Source organism: Prionailurus viverrinus, chromosome B2 (genome assembly GCF_022837055.1).
Source record: "Prionailurus viverrinus isolate Anna chromosome B2, UM_Priviv_1.0, whole genome shotgun sequence".
NCBI lineage: Eukaryota > Metazoa > Chordata > Mammalia > Carnivora > Felidae > Prionailurus > Prionailurus viverrinus.
In genome coordinates this window covers 85,941,116-85,964,652 of record NC_062565.1, presented here as the reverse complement: position 1 = coordinate 85,964,652, position 23,537 = coordinate 85,941,116, and the positions used below count along the sequence as shown (strand labels likewise).

General features: G+C 36.8%; 1 pseudogene; it reads left to right on the top strand.

Annotated features, from left to right (window-relative positions):
- Positions 1-9,813, top strand: part of LOC125166474 (glyceraldehyde-3-phosphate dehydrogenase-like) — a 32,296-nt pseudogene extending 22,483 nt beyond the window's left edge.
- Positions 9,814-23,537: the final 13,724 nt, after the last annotated feature.

The window sequence follows — 23,537 nt, the reverse complement described above, 5'->3', positions numbered from 1 at the left end:
CGGCTGCATATTTTTTCTGTCTAGCACCCTGAAAATCTCGTGCCAATTCTTTCTGGCCTGCCAAGTTTCAAAAGAGAGATCAGTCACGAGTCTTATAGGTCTCCCTTTATATGTGAGGGCACGTTTACCCCTTGCTGCTTTCAGAATTTTCTCTTTATCCTTGTATTTTGCCAGTTTCACTATGATATGTCGTGCAGAAGATCGATTCAAGTGACGTCTGAAGGGAGTTCTCTGTGCCTCTTGGATTTCAATGCCTTTTTCCTTCCCCAGTTCAGGGAAGTTCTCAGCTATTATTTCTTCAAGTACCCCTTCAGCACCTTTCCCTCTCTCTTCCTCCTCTGGGATACCAATTATGCGTATATTATTTCTTTTTAGTGTATCACTTAATTCTCTAATTTTCCCCTCATACTCCTGGATTTTTTTATCTCTCTTTTTCTCAGCTTCCTCTTTTTCCATAACTTTATCTTCTAGTTCACCTATTCTCTCCTCTGCCTCTTCAAGCCGAGCTGTGGTGGTTTCCATTTTGTTATGCATTTCGTTTAAAGCGTTTTTCAGCTCCTCGTGACTGTTCCTTAGTCCCTTGATCTCTGTAGCAAGAGATTCTCTGCTGTCCTGTATACTGTTTTCAAGCCCAGCGATTAATTTTATGACTATTATTCTAAATTCACTTTCTGTTATATTATTTAAATCCTTTTTGATCAGCTCATTAGCTGTTGTTATTTCCTGGAGATTCTTCTGAGGGGAGTTCTTCCGCTTGGTCATTTTGGATAGTCCCTGGAGTGGTGAGGACCTGCAGGGCACTTCCCCTGTGCTGTAGTGTATAACTGGAGTTGGTGGGCGGGGCCGCAGTCAGACCTGATGTCTGTCCCCAGCCCACCGCTGGGGCCACGGTCAGACTGGTGTGTGCCTTCTCTTCCCCTCTCCTAGGGGCGGGATTCACTGTGGGGTGGTGTGGCTCGTCTGGGCTACTTGCACCGTGCCAGGCTTGTGATGCTGGGGATCTGGCGTATTAGCTGGGGTGGGTAGGCAAGGTGCTCGGGGGCAGGAGGGGCAGGCTTAGATCGCTTCTCCTTAGGTGATCCACTTCAGGAGGGGCCCTGTGGCAGCGGGAGGGAGTCAGATCCGCTGCCGGAGGTTTGGCTCCGCCGAAGCGCAGAGTTGGGTGTTTGCGCGGAGCGAGCAAGTTCCCCGGCAGGAACAGGTTCTCTTTGGGATTTCGGCTGGGGGATGGGCGGGGGAGATGGCGCTGGCGAGCGTCTTTGTTCCCCACCAAACTGAGCTCTGTCGTCAGGGGGCTCAGCAGCTCTCCCTCCTTTTGTCCTCCAGCCTTCCCGCTTTCCGAGCAGAGCTGTTAACTTATGACCTCCCAGACGCTAAGTCGCGCTTGTTGTGGGAACACAGTCCGTCAGGCCCCTCCGCTTTTGCAAGCCAGACTCGGTGGCTGTGCTTGGCCGGCGAGCCGCCCCTCCGCCCCGGCTCCCTCCCGCCAGTCCGTGGAGCGCGCACCGCCTCGCCGCCCTTCCTACCCTCTTCCGTGGGCCTCTCGTCTGCGTTTCGCTCCGGCGACTCCGTTCTGCTAATCCTCTGGCGGTTTTCTGGGTTATTTAGGCAGATGTAGATGGAATCTAAGTGATCAGCAGGACGTGCGGTGAGCCCAGCGTCCTCCTAAGCCGCCATCTTCGAAAATGCCCTGAACTAACCATTTGGAAGCAGTATTTATTTGGTATTGAACATAATTTTACGAAGATGTGGTTTTGCATATGTTTCCTCTAACACTGGTTCTGAAAGAAATGGTCATGTCAAAAATTTAAAAATTACTGCACTTGAGTGCTAAATTAGCGAATATATGTAAGATAAAATTTAGTTTAATTTAGCTCTCAAAGAAAAAGAAGTTAGTTATATTGGAACAAATTTCTACTCTTAAAACAGTCATTTTTAAACATTTTAAATGTGTACTATTACAATGAATGTGAGAGTGAATTCGTTTCATTATAATGTAAAGCTTGCCCTCTAGTGGTTCCAGGCTAGTTATAAATTTAGGGGAAACCATCTACACTAATGGAAGATGTTAATACTCAATAAGGATTTATTTTCTTTCAGGAAAAGAAGTATGCTAAAAATATAAATATTATAAACAAAATGCATCAGCTCCTTTGAAATGTATATTAGCAAAGTATCTCTATTGTAGATGCCACTAATAAGTTTTTTGTAACCAAATGTATTTTAAATGAACACGGAATATTACAAGTTAAATTACAACAGAATGTTATGTTTCACTTTCCACTTTACTTGTTAATACCTCTACTAATACTGTGGTTATTAACAATGAATAGGAAGTCATTGATGGTGTCATATATGACCAGGTATTGGATCAAATGATGAAGAAATCTCTATTAATAAGATTGAGTCTATTTTACTAAACTTTTAAGGCTCAAGTCACCATATTTTTTAAGTTGCCTACATAATAAAAACGTAGAATTGTAATGTATATATTAAAATCTGGCTTAAATATATTTGTTTAAAAAATAAAGTGCTTTAAAAATAAAGTAGTAGTTTGAAGTTTCAAGGTACATTAAGCACATTGATTTATTATCCAAATTTGTTTCTGTTGCACTTATGGACTCAGTTTCTTTGAAATAGTGTTCTCATAGGAGATTTAAAAATTTTTTATGTTCCTTTTCTTTTTTGAAGCACACATTTAATGACTTTTTAGGAAGGAACAATCATTTTTCTGACCCTGTGTTTAGAATAATGATATCTGTTAATAAACCCGTATTTTCCTTGGAGTTACATGACTAATCTAACAAGTATTAAATAAATGAAGTCTTGGCCCCTAAAGGGGTTTCTGAAAGTAGTTTTAGAATAAAACCTAAGTAAATTACCTATATTTAGTCTACAGAAACTATTATAAGCAATTTTTGTCTGTTTAGTTTATGTTTTATTCTTATCAAATTTATGTAGCTATAATTCAGAGAGAAATACTGCATCTACCTAAACAGCAAAATTACACTACATGAAACAAGCTAGTCACAGAAGGGCAAATATTGCATGATTCTACTTCCATGAGGTATCTAAAAGAGGCAGACTCGGGGCGCCTGGGTGGCGCAGTCGGTTAAGCGTCCGACTTCAGCCAGGTCACGATCTCGCGGTCCGTGAGTTCGAACCCCGCGTCAGGCTGATGGCTCGGAGCCTGGAGCCTGTTTCCGATTCTGTGTCTCCCTCTCTCTCTGCCCCTCCCCCGTTCATGCTCTGTCTCTCTCTGTCCCAAAAATAAATAAACGTTGAAAAAAAAAACTAAAAAAAATAAAATAAAAGAGGCAGACTCATAGAAGCAGAGAGTAGAATGGTGGTTGGCAGGGTTAGGGGAAGGGGGAAATGGGGAGTTGTTCATGGGTATAAAGTTTTAGTTATGCAAGACCAATATTTTCTAGATCTGTGGTACAACATGGTGACTATAATTAACAATACCGTATTGTGCAGTTCAAAATTTTGTTAGGAGGATAGATCTCTTAAATGTTTTTACCACAAAACAAAACAAAAAACCAAAGGGGTGTGAAGAAACTTTTAAAGATGATTGATATATTTATTATCTTAATTGTGATGATGGTTTCATGGGTGCATGCCTATGCTCAAACTCACAAAATTTTGTACATTAAATATGTGTGGCATTTTGTGTATCAATTACACCTCAAATGGCTGTTAAAAATCAATCAATCATTTACACGGTAATTCTAGAAATCAGATTCCTCTTCCCCAGGTTTGTTATTTTTTTGTTTTGTTTTGTTTTTGTTTTTTGTTTTCTTTGCTGTTGTTAATGTTGCTGTTCACTTAGTGATTTTCCCGGATTAATTATGTACAGTCTGCATTGTTTGTCATGTGTAGCCACTGAAATCTATGCTTTATTTCTTTAGTGGTCACCTAATGAACGGACTGAGATTTAATGCTTAGATCAAATAGGTCTCTCTTTCCTTGCTGAATGTGTGTGTTGTGGCTTAATTTCAATATTACTGGATCAGTTTACTGCTTTGCATTAGCTTTCACTTTCTGCTTGCAGAGTCTCAAGGTCAGACCTAGCTGAGATATTAGGGCCCTTCCATCTCTTTTCTGGACATGTACATAGACCTGAACATGGGTTTTTAGATTTCTTATAAGATTTCTGGAATACGCCTTAGCTTTTCAAGCTTCTTACAAACATCTTAGTTTCCAAATTTTCCCTTTTAAGCATTTTGGTCAGCCTTTTGCTAACCCCAACAAGTAATGCCACCTGAGACAGATATGAAGTTAAACAATTGCTACTGGTTGTTTTGGACAAATACCCTGAGGATAGGTCCCCACATTCAAAGGGAGAGTTTTGACTAAGACCAAGTAAAGATAAATCCTGAGAATCGTGCTTTTTAGCAAGCTGCCAGACAGGTAAATTAGTGACAAATCTCTGGGAATGGGACTTTATGGGCACTCCTAACTCATTCTATCTCAAACTGCTGGTTTTAACAGCTATTATATAGCTAGACAGGATTTTTAATGTTATTAAAAAAAATCATGGCTTTTTTTTTTCCAGAAAAAATAGTTTTGACATTTTTGTCAGTGTTCTTCTGGTTGCTTTAATGGAGAAGTGGATCTTCAGAGATCTTACTCTGCCATTCTGAAAGTCAAATTTCTTCAAGTTCTAAAAGTATCACTGGTCCTTATTTGGCATTACCCTAAACCTATGAGTTAATGTAACAATTTAAATTTGTAGCATTCTCATGGGGCTCCTGGGTGTCTCAGTCAGTTAAGAGTTCAACTTTGGCTGATGTCATGATCTCATGGTTTGTGAGTTCAAGCCCTGCATCAGGCTCTGTGCTGACAGCTCAGAGCCTGGAGCCTGCTTCTGATTCTGTGTCTCCTCTCTCTCTCTCTCTCTCTCTCTCTCTCTCTGCCCCTCCCCAATTCATGCACATGCAGGCACACGCTCTCTCTCTCTCAAAATGAATAAACATTAAAAAACTTAACTTCTTTGTGCGGGTCTGAAGAAAGGTTGTTAGTTTCTGTATTTTTCATATGGCTATATAATGAACGCTTTTAATAATTCTAATAGCTTTCAGTGTACTCTCTTGGGTGTCCAGGGGGATTCTGAATTTCCATATGCAATCTCATACTTAATATTTGTTCTGTATACAGATTTTCTCATTAATTAAATTCAGGATTGAAATGGATTTTGTTAAGGGTTATTATTATTTTTAAGCTGAAACATTTACCAATGATCACAATGACCACCCTCCCCTCATATTTGTGCTAAATATGAGTCCAAATTTTGTGGTGAGAGCAGAAAACATCTTGGTCGGTGTGCTAGATAGTTCTAGTTTCGCTAGGTGGAATATGCTAAGCAAATAAGAGTATATGAAAGGTACTCTTTATATTTATCTATTCTTGCATTAGAGCTTCTATGAAACAGAGCTGGATAGACAGAAAGGAAAGTGAGGCACTTGCCTTGGGCAAACTTTTAAAGGGTTACCAAAAAAATTCAGTAATTAAGGTAAATATTTAATACAATATTTAAGAAATAAAAAGTAATGTAAAAACTTATGATGAATAAAGCATCTAAAATTTTTTAAAAAGTTTAGACTTAGTGATAAGCCTTATTGGAGAGCTGAGCTGAAAGGAAAAATCAATAACTGTCCCAATTACCTCATCCTAGGCCAACCCTTGAAATAACAGTAATTACACCAGTAAATCTTGTGATGCATTTTATGTGATAAGAATAATGTGTCCCATATACTAAAAAAATTTTATATATAGGGTTTTTTAAACATAATTTAATTGTTGGAGAAGTATCTTTATATGACATCCAATGGCACTTGATGCGGGACAGAAATTTTTCAAGACGTTTAGAAACACAATAATGAAAGAAATCTCAAACTATTGCTCTCAAAGTCGGAAGTATCGTGTCACTTCTTTATATATGGTCTTTGTAGAAGACTGAACAGATTATAATGAGTAGGTATCTAAACCTTTGTCATTGAATACAACACACAGAAAAAAGTTCTGAATAACAACTTTGTACTTTTAATTTGTTAATTATGATAACAGTGCTTATGATTCAAGCACCGTTTCAGCATTGGACATACGGTAGTGGACCATATTAGTCAAAACTTTCTGCTCTTATAAATTTCATATTTTTTGTGGACGAGGGAGGTGTAAGTAACATAAATGAAATATCTAGTGAATTAATGGTAATAATTATGAAAGAGAAAAAGTAAAGCAAGAGTGTCGGCTATTAAAGAGGTTCATATTTCATATAAGAAGGCCACGGAAGGTCTTACTGAGAAGTAGCATTTGTGTAAAACCCTGAAGGAAGTAAAGGAAAAAAAATATAAAGATATCAGCAAGAAAAACATTCTTGCAGGAAGAGGAGCTAGTGCAGAGGTATGAGAAGAACAGAGCCTGGTAAGTTCAGGAGATAGCAGAGAGCCAATGTGACTAGAGCCAGGTGAGCAAGGTAAAGAGAATCTGGATATGAGGCTAGAGAGAGACTAGGGGCATGGTTGGAGGAGCAGGGCATATAGATAATGAGAACTTTGTTTTGTTTGTTTGGTTTTTTCAAAAATTATACAGGAAGACCTTTGAGGACTTGAAGCAGAAACACAACATGATTTACTATCATATTTTTTTTAATTAAACTTTTATTTACAAAAAGAGGTGGCCAAAAGGATTTGGCCAGTGGGCCCTAGTTTATCAATACCAGTTCTAGATTATATTCCAGGCACATAGGAATTACTTAAATAGACATTGGATGAATAAATGAATGATTTCCAAACTATTATAGTTAGAATGTTTTCAGGAAAGCTACAGCAAAATTATATGATGGTAAGTCAGTTTTACTTTCTTTTGTCATAATTCTCTGTTCAAGGGTGTCTTGTTTGACATACTTATTGTGGTGTGTATAGCTCTACTAGGTATATAAAAAACAAAAGTTTATGGTACAAAGTTCTGCTTTCAAAGATCAATATAAAGTCAGGAATATTAATGTGTGATTTTCATGTATCTGCACAGACATTACATCTAACTCCAAAATTATGATAATCCCTAATAGCCGCAAAAACATAAAATGCTAGTAAAAAGCCCCAAAAATAGTTTTGAAAATTTACTGTCATAGGGTTATTAAAAAAATATAGATGCTCAAATGGTTTCAAGATATTCCAGAAGTTGATTTCTCTTTTTCAGTTAAAACATTAATACTTAGGGAGAGAGAGAACAGATGTCATGGAAAGAGACATAACTATAAATCATTGCAAAACAACCATATATACACAGGGACAACTTGTGGAGTATGGTATAGTGAAAAGACTTCATCTTAAAGCTGGTTCTGATTCTTTCACCTTCAACTTAGATAAATGGTAAGCCTCAGTTTTCTCATATGAAAATTTAGAGAGAGACCTATCTTTTCTAATTCATAGGATTTGGGGAGGATCAAATGAGAGAGTGATTGTAAAACACCTTACAACCCAAAAAACAACAACAATATAAAGCTCAAAATTAGGTGGTTTTTTAAAGTCAACCATTTGCAGTTCATAATGAGAGGGAGAGCTGCAAAAGTATTAGGTATTTAACAGTAGTAGCTGCAGTCATAAACCAAAGACTCCTTATTTACCCACAGCTAAGAAAGGGCAGGTACATGAAAGATCTCCTTGACACATAGACATGTCTGTGACTGCCTCTTAGTAGACGTCTGAATACACCTTATTTCCCACTGAGATGATATAATTTTCTTGACTACAAGCATGAGAGCATGGTTTCTAACACACTCCTCTCAAAAGTTTATAAATGGACACATTGGTTATTTTGGATAACTGCCAACAAAAAGCCTTACTAAGTGCTTATATTTAGTATTTATAATTGTGGAGGAAGGCTAAAAGCAAGTGTGTGGTCTTATCAAGGCAGGGAATCCTAAGTGCCTGGAATATAGAAAGGTGAAAACTAATCCTAGAAACAGAGCAAGGCCATATCACGAGGGCTTTTATCCTTGCTTAGGAGTCTGAATTTAAACCTGTAGGTGATGGGGAATTCTATCGCCCTAGAATGGGAAGGAGGGTTTAATAAGCACTGGTCACTAAACACCTTACTAACGTTTTTTATATACTTCATGTTGTTCCAAAAAGGATTTAAGATGACTTTTAAAAGGCTTGCTAGGGGCGCCTGGGTGGCGCAGTCGGTTAAGCATCCTACTTCAGCCAGGTCACGATCTCGCGGTCCGTGAGTTCCAGCCCCGCGTCAGGCTCTGGGCTGATGGCTCGGAGCCTGGAGCCTGTTTCCGATTCTGTGTCTCCCTCTCTCTCTGCCCCTCCCCCGTTCATGCTCTATCTCTCTCTGTCCCAAAAATAAATAAACGTTGAGAAAAAAAAACAAAAAAAAGGCTTGCTATATGACAACATTAGAAGTAAACAAAAGTGCTCTCTGCTCCTCCCCATTTGAGAGACAGCCACATATTCTGGTGCAGTGACAGCTGCATCCCCAAAACACAACGGTGAATGTCAGAGTAAACAGATTTGGCAGTATTGGGCACCTGGTCATCAGGGCTGCTTTCAACTCTGGCAAAGTGAATATTGTTGCCATCAATGACCCCTTCACTGACCTCAACTATAGGGTCTATGTGTTCCAGTATGATTCCACCCATGGCAAAGTCTACAGCACAGTCAAGGTTAAGAATGGAATGCCTGTCATAGATGGAAAGCATATCTCCACTTCCAGGAACAAGATCCTGCCTACATCAAATGGAGTAATGCTGGTGCTGAGTATGTTGTGGAGTCCACTGGAGTCTTCACCACCATGGAGAAGTCTGGACTCACTTAAAGGGTGAAGCCAAGAGGATCAACATCTCTGCCATGCCTGTTCATGCCATGGTTGTGATGGGTGTGAACCAGAAGTATGACAACTCTCTCAAGATCGTCAGCAATGCCTCCTGCACCACCAACTGCTTGGCCCCTCTGACCAATGTCATCTATGACAACTTTGGCATCGTGGAGGGACTCATGACCACAGTCCATGCTATCACTGTCATCCAGAAGACCATGGACAGGCCTTCTAAGAAACGGTGGCATGTTGCCCAAGAGGCTGCCCTGAACACTCTCCCTGCTTCTACTGGCACTACCAAGGCTGTAGGCAAGGTCACATCTGAGCTGAATGGGAAGCTCATTGGTATAGCTTTTGGCATCCCCATTCTCAATGTGTCAGTCATGGATCTGACATGCTTTTTGGAGAAAGCTGCCAAATATGATAATATCAAGAAGGTGGTGAAGCAGGCATCAGAGGACCATACTCAAGGGCATCCTAGGCTATTCTGAGGACCAGGTTGTTTCTTGCAACTATTTTTTTAAGAAAGAGAGAGACAGAGAGAAAGAGAGAGAACACAAGAGCAGGAAAAGGGTTAGAGGGAGAGGGAGAGGGAGAGAAGGAGAGAGGGAGAGAGAGAGACAGAGAGAGATACAGAGAGAGATACAGAGAGAGATACAGAGAGAGAGAGAGAGAAAGAGAATACCAAGCAGGCTCCATGCTCAGTGCAGAGTCTGATGCAGTTCTCAATCCCACGACCCTGGGATCATGACCTGAGGCAAAATAAAGAGTTAAGCACTCAACTGACTGAGCCATACAGGTGCCTCAGTGTCTCCTGCAACATTAACAGTAACACTCGCTCTTCCACCTTTGATGCTGGGACCAGAATTGAGGATCATTGCCTTCAATGACCACTTTTTCAAACTCATTTTCTGGTATGACAATAAATTTGGCTACAGCAACCAGGTGGTTGACCTCATGGTCTACACGGTGTCCAAGGAGTAAGAGTCCCCTGGACTACCACCACAGTGAAAGAGGAAGAGAGAGGCCCTTAACTGCTGGGGAATCCTTGCCCCAACTCATCCTCCAACACACTGAGAATCTCCCGAACTCTACACAGTTTCTATCACATAACTCCTTAAGAAGGGGAGGCATTTGGGGAGTTATACCTTGTTTTGTACCATAAAGTATACTGTATCCAGCCCCCCCAAAATAAATAAATAAGTAAGCAAAAATGGTCAATCCAAGGAAAGATGGTAGAAAAAACAAGAAAGGTCAGGTATATTATCAATAGACAAAACACATGCTCATAAGGACATATTTGTAAATCAGAAGACATTCATTTGACTCCATTCTTCCTAGTATCTAATGCAAGGGAGGATATAACTAGTTAAGAGGTCAAATATTCAAAAGGAAAAATCAGTTTCTCATTAGTATAATTTATCTTGATTCAGGTAACATAAGGCATTTAATCTATAGTTTGTATTGATTATATAGAACACAATGTGATATGGTCAATATTATCTGTAGAGTAAAATACAAATTCCTGGGGTTATTGGTATCATCTTTCAATATAAACCAATTGCATCATAGCCAACTTTAGTTAAGAGCAAGTCTACAAAAATCCAGAGTCAAAAATAAAATCTTAAAGCATTTAAGGGTGTTCATGGATTTATCATGTATGTTTAACATTTAGGCAATCCCTTGTTAAGTTTATTTTTTGCTAAAAATTGGGTGGTAACACATTTAAGCAGAAAAGCAACATGATTTGATATCAGTTTTAATATTTACTTTTGCCTATTGTGTTGAGAATAGATTACAAGGCACCAGAAGCAAAACTATTGCTATAATATAGATAGGAGGAATGGTGGCATGGTCCAGGTTAGTGAGACTGGAAGTGGTAAAAAGTGATAACATTCTGAATTTTGAAGACATATCCAATAAGGTTTGCTTATTAAAGAATTGTGTTTGGGACTTTTACAGAAATAGATATATCAAAGATGGTTTCAAACATTTTGACCAAGAAATTTTAAGAATGGAGTTGCAATTAACAGAGGTGGTGGTTTGTGATGGAATTTCAAAAGCTCAGTTTTGGCCATTTTATGTTTGAGATGGCATTCAAATAGAGGCTTTAGTTGGCATTGGATATTGTAGCAGACTGAATAATGACCCCTCAAAAATGTTCATGTTCTAATCCTTAGGACCTGTAAATGATCCTTTATGCTGCAAAAAGGGCTTTACAGATGTGATTAGGAATTTTGAGATGGAGGGATTATCCTGGATTATCCATATGAGCCCATGTAAGCATAAAGGCTCTTATAAAATGGAGAGAGGAGATCAGAGTCAGTAGCAGGAGATGTGATAGTGGAAGCAAAAGGTTGGAATAATACAAACATATGGCCATGAGATAAGGAATGCAGAAAAATTCTAGAAGCTGAAAATCCAAGGAACAAATGCATTCTTTCCCCAAATCTCCAAAAGCAAAGTTCTCTATTGATACTGTGATGTTAGATTGGTGACCTTCAGAACTGTATGAGAATAAATTTGCATTGTTTTAAACTTTTTTTGTGGTAATTTGTTATAGCAATAATACAAAACTAATAGATATATTAGTGTTCAAGGGAAAAGTCTGGCTGGAAATATAAACTTGGGCATATAGATAAACTGTTAGATGTGATTCTGAAGCAGGAAGAAAGATTAGAGAAACCATCTGAGGAATGAGCCTTAAGGTATACCAACACTTAGAAGTTGAAGACCTGATAAGTAAGACCTGTGAAAAAGAGAGTGATAAAGGGTCTTGAGAGGCAGGAGAAAAGCCAAACTATGTAGTGTCCTGAAGATTTAGTAAAGAATCAGTTATTGGTGCTATTAAGAAAGCTGTAGAGGGAGTGAGATGAAATCCTAAACTAGTGGGTACATAAAAAAATGGGAAAGGAGAAATTAAAGATTGCAAGTATAGAGAAATCTCTCAAGGAATTTTGCTGTAATAGGAGGAGAGAAATAGGGCTGTCCTGGAAGGTAAAGTGAGGTCAAAAGGCAATTTACTTTTTAATGATGAAAGAAATAGTATATACTTGTTCTGATAGAATCATCATTTATAAATGATAAAACTGTCAATCATGGAAATAAGGAGAGTATTGCTAGAACAGTATTTTTAAATAGGCAAGAAGGCATCGGGGCGGTTGCACAATTGAAGAAATAGCTTTAGCCAGGAGCATTTTCAGCCTATCTGTAGAAACAAGGAGAAAGTACATGGGCAGAGATGTAGAAAGTTGATAGATATAGTACGGGTAATCTATAAAAGTTTTTTTTTTTCCTGATTGCTTCAATTTTCTTGGTGAAGAAGAAATAAAGTCAGCAGATGAGAGTGAGCGTCAGGAACAGAGATATTGAGGGGGAAGCAGGTCTCCTTAGATATAACACTCTCATATTATTTTCCCCCTGAGGTTTTTCTAATCTTAAAATCTCCCTTGTGAATGTTGCAGTTTTTATAAACTCTCTTTAGAGCAGTTTTGGGTCTACAATGAAATTAAGAGGACACAGAGATTTCCCACACACTTCCTTCTTCCACACATGCTTCCACCATTATCAACATCACTCATCAGAGTGGTACATTTTTACCAAGGATGAACTTAAATCGATGAATCATAAGCACCCAAAGTCCATAATTTACCTTTAGGTTCACTCTTGGTGTTACACATTCCATGGGTTTGGACAAGCATACAATGACATACATCCACCATGAGAGCATCAGAGTATTTTCACAGCCTTAAAAATCCTCTGTGCTTGCCTATTTGTTTCTTTCTTTGCCTATTTATCTCTTTGCCAATGTTATCTGCCACCCTGGAAAACACTGGCCTTTATTATTTTGTCCATACCTTTGCCTTTTCCAGAATGTCACATAGTTGGAATTATATGTAGCCTTCTCACATTGGTGCTTTTTCATTTAGTAACATTCATTTAAAGTTCATCCATGTTTTGTTTTTTTTATGGTTTTCTGGTTGTGGTAGGTAATTTCTTTTTAGTGATGAATAATATTCCATTGTCTGAATTATGTCAGTTTGTTCACCATCACTTACGGAAGGATGCCTTGGTTGCTCCCGAGCTATGGCAATTATGAGTAAAGCTGCTACAAACAAAGCAAAGCTGTATGCAGGTGTTTATGTGGACACAAATTTTCAACCCCTTTGCATAAATACCAAGGAGCATGAATGCTGGATTTTATGGTTGAAGTATGTTTGTAAAAAACCTGCCAAACAATCCTCCAAAGTGGTTGTACCATTTTGCTTTTCCACTACCAATGTATGAGAATTTCTGCTGTTCTACATCCTACACCAACATTTGGTGCTGTCAGTGTTTTGGATTTTGGCCATTGTAATAGATGTGTAGTGGTATCTTGTTTTAATTTGCATTTTCCTGATGACATATGATGACTTTATCATATATTTATTTGCCATGTGCATTATGTTCTTTGGTGAGGTGTCTGTTAAGGTATTTGGCCCACTTTTTAATCAGATTGATTTCTTATTCCTAAGTTTAAAGTATTTCTATATATTTTTGATAACTATCATTTATCAGATGTGTATCTTTTGCAAAAATTTTATTCCAGTCTATGACCCTTTTTTTCCCTCTGATTCTCTTGACATTGTCTCTCACAATGCAAAAATTTTTAATTTTAATGAGGTCTAGAATATCAATTATTTTATTCATGGATCATCTTTTAGGTGTTATACCTGAAAAGGCATCACCATACCCAAGGGTACCTAGGTTTCTTTTGTATTATCTTCTAGGAGTTTTAAAGCTTTGGATTTTACATTTAAGTGTATGGTCCGTTTTGAATTAATTTTTGTTGTATTTAATTTTTGAATTCCAGAGTTTTGGAACGAACTTAACTGGAGAGCATAATCTCATACATGGATCTGTCTCTACCTCCATCTTTTTCTGTTTTTCCGCTCCTTTCATCTCTATCCTCCCCTTTTATTACCATTGTTTTTCCTCTTTTTCTCTCCTTTGTTCATACTGCCTCATATTTTAAACTTCTGTCTTTTGGCCTGTGTTTTATTTTGTATCAAATATTTTGTAGGCCTATTAAGTTAACAATTATTAAATAAAAGCTTAGAATGTTGTTTGTGATCATACGAATAGTTGAAGAGGAGCATTTGTATTTATACTGGAACAGTGTAGAGCAGGGAAAGGTAACTAGAAAATAAATCTTCATAGAATGCTTTGACTTACATAGGAAAATGAAGACCATACAATAGGAATAAGTATTATCATGAAAAATGCCCTATTTATTTCTCTACAGAATTAATAAATCTGAAACTCCTAAGAGTAAAAGAAAAATTTTCTTCCATTTGGCATAATAAGAGTTTTCCACTGATATCTTAAGTTTATTTCAATGAAATTTGTTTTACCACTAATTATTAGAGAAGCAATATGTTAATTAAAAATAATTCAAGCAAGGGAAATATAATTACTCTATTTTCAGACATTTTGTCAAAGGAGTATTAAGACAGATTTGGTGCAATGGAATTATAGAAAATGAATAATGTAATTACAATTTTTTAAAAAGATATGTTTTTGGTATAAAATATGCTCCAGTAGGCTACCAAAGAGAGATAATTTGGCTCATATTGTGCTTTGTACTCTATATTAATTAATACTTGATAGATTTATGCTATTCCAAAAACAATAATTTTCATATTGAAAACTATATTTACCTTGATGAATACTAAAAAAGTCATTAAATTTTCAAAGTGTATCCTCATTTAGGTTGTCTACAGAAGAACATTTTAAAGAGTCATGCGTGTATTAAAAATGCATTATTGGGGCGCCTGGGTGGCGCAGTCGGTTAAGCGTCCGACTTCAGCCAGGTCATGATCTGGCGGTCAGTGAGTTCGAGCCCCGCGTCGGGCTCTGGGCTGATGGCTCCGAGCCTGGAGCCTGTTTCCGATTCTGTGTCTCCCTCTCTCTCTGCCCCTCCCCCGTTCATGCTCTATCTCTCTCTCTGTCCCAAAAATAAAAATAAACGTTGAAAAAAAAAATTAAAAAAAAAAAAAAAGACATGGTAAGACTAGAAAGATTTTACCGGTTCCCCACCCTTGCATGAGTAACTTGTAAGAAATTAGCAAGTCTAACGTTCTCATACATGGGAGTCCTCACTAAATGGAGTCTTCCAACCAGCCCGACTAAAGTTTTGGCTGATCCTACCATCAGAATATTGTTACCTCTACCTCTGAATGAAGCATCCTATCAAGGTGCTCCCTAGAATGTATCAGGACAGAGAGTGAGACTTTCATTAAACCTACATGAACACATGGCTTGGCTTTTTGAGTTGGATTTCTAGCCAATGCTTGTATGTTTGTCAGAATTGGAATACGATTTACAGTTATTGTAGCACACCAGCTGGCAATGAGATGATGGGAGAGAAGATACAGAGCTCCTACTAACCTCTAACAGCAGAGGCTACCAATATTTACGTAAAGTACTCAACAATTGATGAACAGTCAGATTGGCTTCATTCCATTCAACACAATCAGATAAGAACAAAATCTTGAAGTACTTTGCAAATCACTAAAGTTTTGGAAGCACAGACAACTTTTCCAGAAAATCTTCTGTAACCAAAGAAGTGACAATTCCCCTTTGGGATACTCTCATGAGCATGAATTCCAATTGTTCTTAGATAAGAGATAGACTAATACCAGAAGGGAATATATTTAAATACATTTAAAAATCACTGAAAAATTTCCAATCACAACATGTTTTATCTGGACTGGCAGTCAACCGAGGTGAGACAGAGCCACACATTTTTACCACAGTCTCATACAGTGTTCCAACTAGAGAGACAGAGTATTTCATGTGAACTCTCTAAGATGGAGAGGTCATGACCCCAGAAAGAAATTTGTCCAAGGATCCTGGTTTGTTCTTATAGTCCTAAATCTCAATTCAGTTCTTTGTGCAACCCAGTAATCATGCTACTCTTTACAATCCACTCTTCCATGTGACTAGTTCCTGCTATCTCCTCTCTTCAAGGACTGTTGATCCACACTTACCCTTACTCACTGATAAAATAGATGCAATTGGAGGAAAAATTCTCCATGTTCCCCATCATATCTACAATCTACAATTATATCTGTGCAAATATTCTGTCTTTCCTCCTGTTCCTCTGGATGAATTCTCAGTGAGCCTAGCCATGGTCATGCCCTCTGCTTGTGTAACTAGAATCCATCCTATTTTACCTACCTAACCCCATCATTCCAGCAATTTTCTCTTTTTTCCCCCAAATCGTATTTTTCTCCATTCTGCTGGGTTCTTCACATCCAGTCTTATGTCTCCAATTTCAAAAGCAAGTTTCTCTCGATTCTGGTATTTAATGCAATAGTTAAATCTCAGTTTTCACTTATTTGACTCATTAGCAACACTTAATACAACGGTTTGTTTCCTCTTTCTTGGAACATGGCTTTCACCTGGCTTGCAAAAAAAACAAGTTGCTTTTTTCTCTCTCTCTCTCTTTTTTTAATTTTTACTTTACAGGGCTCCCGTTTATAAGATACTTAAATAAATATCTTAAAAGTAACAATTCAAAACAGAATTCCTTCTTTTCACTTCTAAACCTGCTCCTCTGTCAATACTTTTCCAAAGTAACCTGTGGCAACTTTATTCTTCCAATTACACAAGCAAATCTTAACATAATCTTTAATTCTTCTCCTTCTTTCATACCTTATAATTAATCTGTCAGCAAATTCTTTTGGCTCCATCTTCAAACTATACTTGGAACGTGACTATAGTATCAATACCACCTTCCTAGAAAGAAAAAAAAAACCATTTTCTAATTTTTACACTTCTTCATTTGCTTTGCACAGTGTTTTCTCAGCATAACAGCCACCTACAATCCTTCATAAGACTGTATAAGATTGTATTTCATAGTCTTTCTACTTCATATATTAACAGCTCAATGATTTGTAGTGGTCTACAAGAACTTCCATAATCTGGTCACTTAATTCCTCTCTGCCCATATCTCCTGTTCTTCTAGTTGCTCATTCCGAGTCTCATATGTCTCCTGACTCTTGCTTGATAACACAAGGTATACACCTGAGTTAAGGAACCTTCATTTGCAATTCTCTCTGCCTAGAAAACTATACACATAGCTCACTTCCTTGACACTTGCAAGTGTTTGCTCAAATATCACTATGTCTATAAGATCCTCTTTCAACAATCTTGTAAGATTTGCATACATGCCCCCAGGCTTCAGAACAGTTACCTCACTTCCTTTTTAAGGTTTTTATCCCTAGCATTTAACACTTTCATGCATACTGATTATTTTATCATCTCCTTCAAAGTCAGGAATTTGGGATCCTTGAGAAGAGGTGTTCTTTCCTCCCTTCTATCCTTCCTTCCCTTCTCTTCCCTTTTCTTTTCAAGTACACCCATTTAACCTTCATCGCTGCCTTTTATAATGAGTACTATTATCTCGTCCATTTTCTAGATAAAAAAATGGAGACACTGAGGTTAACTAAAATATTCCAGATCCTAGAGTTTATCAGGTTTGGAGCTGAGATTCAAATCTAGGCAGCTTGTAACCCCAGTCCATGCTCATAATTTCCACTTTACTTTGTTCACTGATGAAGACTGACATAACAGGTATTCAACTACTTATTGGATAGGTTATCCTGCCTCATCCAGGTGGTGTGCCCTGCAGCTTCTGGCAGCATAAGCTGTTATTGCACTGTCTTCTTCTGTGTACAATGTGTGATTCTCCAGGGCATTGGTCACTAGAGAGGGAAAACCACCGTACTCACCAAAGATCTAGAGCTACGCGTCAATACAGGAGCCATTAACCCCATGTAGCTCCTGATAACTTGAAGTATATCTGTTCTGAATTGAGATGTGGATAAATGTAAATGACATCTTGGATTTCAAAATTTAGCATTAAAAAAGAAGGCATATCACCTCATATTGATTATGTAAGATACGAAATGATAATATTTGGAGTGCACTGGGTCAAATAAATGTTATTAAAATTAAATTCACTGGCTTCTTTTACTTAAAAAATTACATATGTGGTTTATATTACATTTCATTTGGACAGAACTGATCTAGACAATAGCTGGGCAGCAAAGGCCTGCCTGTAAAGTCAATGCTGTGACCTACCAAGGGTTAGTTTCAGCAAAGATGATGACTTTTACAGCAAGACCAAGATGATTAGCTCATACTTCATGACATTTTAAAGACAATTCCTCCTGTTCACAACCACCCTTTACTCTGACACTCTAGAAAGCATCTTTTTGTTATTTATATTGTCTCTAACCATGCAAATGAAGTTTAAGGAAAGAGTTAATATATCATGAGAACAGATCTCTAGTAATATGGTGTGCCTTGGTATTTCATCGAGCATAAAACTGAATTATGTTACCTGACTAGCATTTGGTAGAGTTGATCTTTAAATTGTTAACATCCCTACACAGAGAAGATAAGAGACTTGATTTCTGGACTTGATTTTGGAGTCTAAAGTAATTATGGCCTGCACGTGTTTTTCAGTGAAGTATATATTGACTGCTTCACACAATCTCTCTTCATCGTTGCAGATTGATATGAACAACACATCCGGCAAAATACACCAAGGATTTCTGCCAGACCATGTTTAGTGTATTTTCAAGGAACATATGTGATCTGGGACAAGAAGAAACATCTAATTTATTTGCAAACTCAACTTGTAAAAGGTGACTTTTTTTTCTGACATAAATACATGTTTACTGTGTGGCAATCGCATATGTTATATATTATTTTAAATGAATTACTTAATTTTCTTTGTATAATCTGAAAGCAACCAGATTCTTCTTCTATGGCATCTTTAAAACTTTGGACTACCTATAATTTCTTCACTGAAAAATATCAAGGTGACTTATACTACATCCTGTGCAGAAGTGTTATACCCAGATTACAACAATAGAGGCCAGTAAAGCACTAGGCTTTGTAATTTCACAAGAAATTAACAAGAAAATTCACAACGAAAAAACCCCAGCATTGTAAACATCTATGCTTTTTTCAATTCTAGCTATATTATCAAAATACTTTGTTTTCATATAGAAGAGAAAATGAAAGAGCTTTTAGAAATGGAAGGGTTTGGCACAAAAACTGAAGATCCTATGTGAGCTCTGAGAATATGGTAAAATTTAAACTTTCTGTTGTTAGTGAGAATTTTTACTATTTTATAAGAGAGACTTTTGGGAAAAAGAATTTTTTAATTTAGCTCCAATTTTTTTTCTATGACCTTAGAACACTAATAATAAGAATCTAGTCACCTCCAATGAATCCCTTTTATAGCAATACAATGAAATATGTGCAGCTCATTTACTGTACATTTTTTTAACAAGCTTGAGTGTAATCAGTTAAAAGGAGGAGCATATTCTTAGCTCATGAACACTTTTTTTTCCTCATCCACAGATCTGTCTCCCAAAGTAAAATTTTAATTGAATTTTGTTGGTGTTTTAGAAGGGTGAAGAGTGGATTTGTAAAAACTATTAGTGTGTTATAGACTGTTTTCAATATAATTCATAACATAACAGCATAATACAGGCTTATTTACTTTTGCCAAAATAAATATTGGCAAAAAATATTGAAGCCTGGCTAATTAGATTAGCTTTTAAAAATATAAGTCTATTTTCATCTCACAAATTTTAGACAGGTCAGTGGAACAACCTTCAAAGAATAACAGCTGAAGAAAAATTTTTTAGGTAAAAGTATAAAAATCTGTTCGACATATGGTAGATCTAACTGCATGGGTAATAAGAAAATAGTTATTATTATTTTTTTAATTTTGGATTTTTATATGCCTTCCTGATTTCAATTGTGATAAAATTTGGAATCATAAATGCTAAAGAATTGAAGTTCTCTACCTTTCTGCCAAATCTAATATAACATAGTTATTTTAGTTACTTAAATCTTATTTTACTCTGATAAGTTATTTCATATAAAAGGAGGGATGAGGGAATGACCTTAGTCACAGGCTCATAGTAAACTGTATGGCACTTTCTGGTGTTTCAAATAACATGCTGTGATGCTGTTGTAATACTTTTTTGTGTTAAATATAAAACATAAGTCTCTATTCTTAAACAGAGGATAACCTTAAAAGTTTGAGTTTATATCTATGTTTGAAAAAAAATAAAGCAAGAGTCAGTTAAATTCAGTAATTTTAACCAATTGTCTGAATAATACATGATGCGAAATATTTTATTAAAGATTTATTTGCCTCCCTGCCCTAATCACGTATCATAAAGCACTAGCATGGTACCATTTATGCACACCATTGTAAATCATTTAATGCTGTCTACCTTCCAGTCCATTCGCTGTGGATTTTCTTAGAAGTCAGAAAACTATACAGATAGAAATAAGACATTTAAATAATCATTTCGGCTATTAACTTGATATTAGTGATTTCAGTCATTTTCTGGGAAATAAGCTAGAATATTATAACTCGCCATATGGCCCTTGATAGTGACATGGCAAATGGAAGCCTTATTTATGGATGACTGCGTATACGACAGTGATGATACACTCTTTGGGTCACAACCAGTTGGTTGCATATCATGCAGCCTCCCAAATAAACATAAAGTAATTATTTACCAATTAGCATGCTTTCATTTCAATAGCATGGAGAAAGTAGATACATATTCCATGTCAGGAACTATGATTTAAATAGATCTTCGCTGGGGCTAGAATAAAACTCATTCAAGATCTCAGAATCAGAGGTGCCTGGGTGGCTCAGTCGGTTAAGCATCCGACTTCAGCTCAGGTCATGATCTCATGGTTCGTGAATTTGAGCCCCATGTGGGGCTCTACCCTGACAGCTCAGAGCCTGGAGCCTGCTTTGGATTCTGTCTCCTCTCTCTCTGCCCCACCCCCGCTCACACTCTGTCTCTATCTCTCTCAAAAATAAATAAACATTTAAAAAATTTTTTTTAAAGATCTCAGAATCAAAACCTGAGAGCCAATGTGGAAAGTCATTTATTTAGTTGTGATTTGAACTAGTCCTAGAGTAGCGAATGTAGATCTAGGGCTTTAAAACAGTAGACTTTATATTCATCAAAATTTTTATTCTTGAGGTTTTCTCACTCTCAATGTCTGTGCATAATTTTCATATTTTAAAGATATATAAATGACCAGTAGCATATTCATAATATAGAAAATGGAATTAAATATTAAAAACAGAGTAAGAAGCTTGAAAAAAGTTATCCTATATCTTCCAGGTGGGTCAGTTTTATTTCTTCACTCTACTTGGAGCTCAAGGACAAGGACTTTTGAACTGGGAATGAGCTTATTCACCTGAAAATGCCAGTAGGGTGAATAGTTCAACAAAAATGTAATACAGCATTTTGATGTATTTGGAACCAAGATCAATAAAGAACTTTTTAAGTGTTTCACTAGGAGGTATTAATGAGGCTGTTATCATTGAGCAGTTTCTCTTGGTAACTCCCAAAGGACTAATAACATATTAATATAGAATAAAATCCTAATAGAATAATAATTTCAGCCAGCAACCTAGAATAGAAACTAACTTTTATTATGAGAGCTACAAGGTCATTTGTGTAAATGTTCCAGAGAAGTCAAGCAGTTGTTTGTGTTAGTGTCACTTAGAATTCCAGAAACCTTCAAAAAGAAAGCAATATGCCAATTTATTTAAAACAGTTTCTGCCATATATCCACTTGACTAGCCCCTTTATCCCCTTTTAGAGCTTTGCTCAACTCTCACCCTTTCTTTGAGGCCTGACAAATTTATTTGCTCCTGTGCCTTCTACCCCTCTAGTCTCCACAACCCCTTGCATTCTGATTCCCGTCTCCTTGTTCTATTTTTTCCCCTTTCCCCCATACCATTGTAAGACTAGACTTAACTAGGAAAGTATGACTTCCATTAAACATTGAATCTTTCAGCATAATTATGGTAATTGAACTATTAATAAGATGACTATTTTCCAGATTGGGGCTTAGATATCTCTAATAAGTTCACCTAATTCAATCTTCACCTGATTCAAAATCTAATATGTTCTACCATCATTGCTGACGGTACCCTATCCCTTCCTGTCCCTTCCCATTATTGTAGCCTATCTATGCAGCCAGATGCATTTTTAGAAGCCACGTTAAGAAACATTAGTTAAAAAATATTTATTAAACAATTTCTGAATATAGAAAAAAGTTACTAATAAAGAAAAAATTTCTCCTGTTCTTCCATGACCCAAAGCCATTCATTGTTAACCTCTTTGTGTGTCTCCTTCCATTAGTTCTTCTGTTCTGGTTACTATTTGATATCTATTTGGGGCTGTGATTTTTTTTTAAGTTTATTTATTTATTTTGAGAGAGAGAGACAGAAAGGCGGGGGTACAAAGAGAAGGAGAGAGAGGGAATTCCAAGCAGACTCCATGCTGGCAATGGGGTGCCCATTGTGGGGCTAGATATCATGAACCAAGAGACCATGACCTGAGCTGAGATCAAGAGTTGGCACAGCCTAACCAACTGAGCCACCCAGGCACCCTGAGAGTTGTGATTTTTTAACAGAACATTATAGCAGAAATACTTCCTAAGTTATCTTGAGGTCTTCAGCATCTTCATTTTTAATGGTTGCATATTACCACATAAAATGCATATGCTATACTTTATTCCCTCACTTCCTTATTTCAATTTGTAGTTTGCCTGGAGAGGTTCTAGGTGTGCAGTCATCTTTGGCTCTAGTCCTATGGTTATTACCGTGCTCACAGGAATCTTTGTAACTTGAAAGGATCAGGCATTTGAAGTTGCGAAAGAAAAGTGTTTATTTTTACCCCTTACCTGTTGGAGAACTATGCTTTAATGTCTTATAAGAGTCTAGAGAAGTTTCATTTATCTTATCCTCTTGCTATAGATTTGTTTTTGGAAATTTTCTAAATTTTTCACAAAAATTCAGATAGGGTGTATTTTATCCTGTCATTTAATTGCATTTTAAAGGCAATAAATCCTTTTTATATGTTTTTAAAAAGGTTTTCATGTTATTATTCATAATTGCTTTGTCTTTCTCTGTAGTGCAAATCAACATTGTCTCATCCCATGGTTGTTAAAGTATATCTCATAATCATTACAATCCCCAATGATCATTCAGAAACTTTTCTATGCAGCCACTGATCTGTATGAAATCTGTTATTAACTTGTTATATAACTAAATATAACTCACATTTTATTATTTAATCATGTCTCATATCTTAGCATGAAACTACCAATGCAACAAGAATAAACATTTTATTGGAATCAACACAACACTTTTAAACCCAGCAAACCTTCCTCAATCCCCCTTTAGTTTTATAGGATAATCAGTCCTATAGTTTTTAACCTATACATTTACAAAATTCATTGTGAATTTCTCTCAGAGAGCTGGTAATAAGATACATTCAGGTAAAACTATCCAGAAGATCCTTTCATAGAAGTGCTTAACATGGCCCAGTTAAGAAGGACCCATCCCATTTGTTCATGACCTGTTTATTCAATAGTGTCATATTAACAATGCAATTACATTGGCCAGGATGATTCATGGGACAAATTAAAGCACTGAATAAAGTGTTATTGTAGTCATTACCCTTCATTGTAAGTGAGCATTTTCACAGTATTATATAAGTATTATGCAACATAAAGTTAATAGGGAAACAGTACTAACCATATTCCTACCTTTTTTTTTACCTTATTTATGTATATGAGTTTCCGTTGGTATT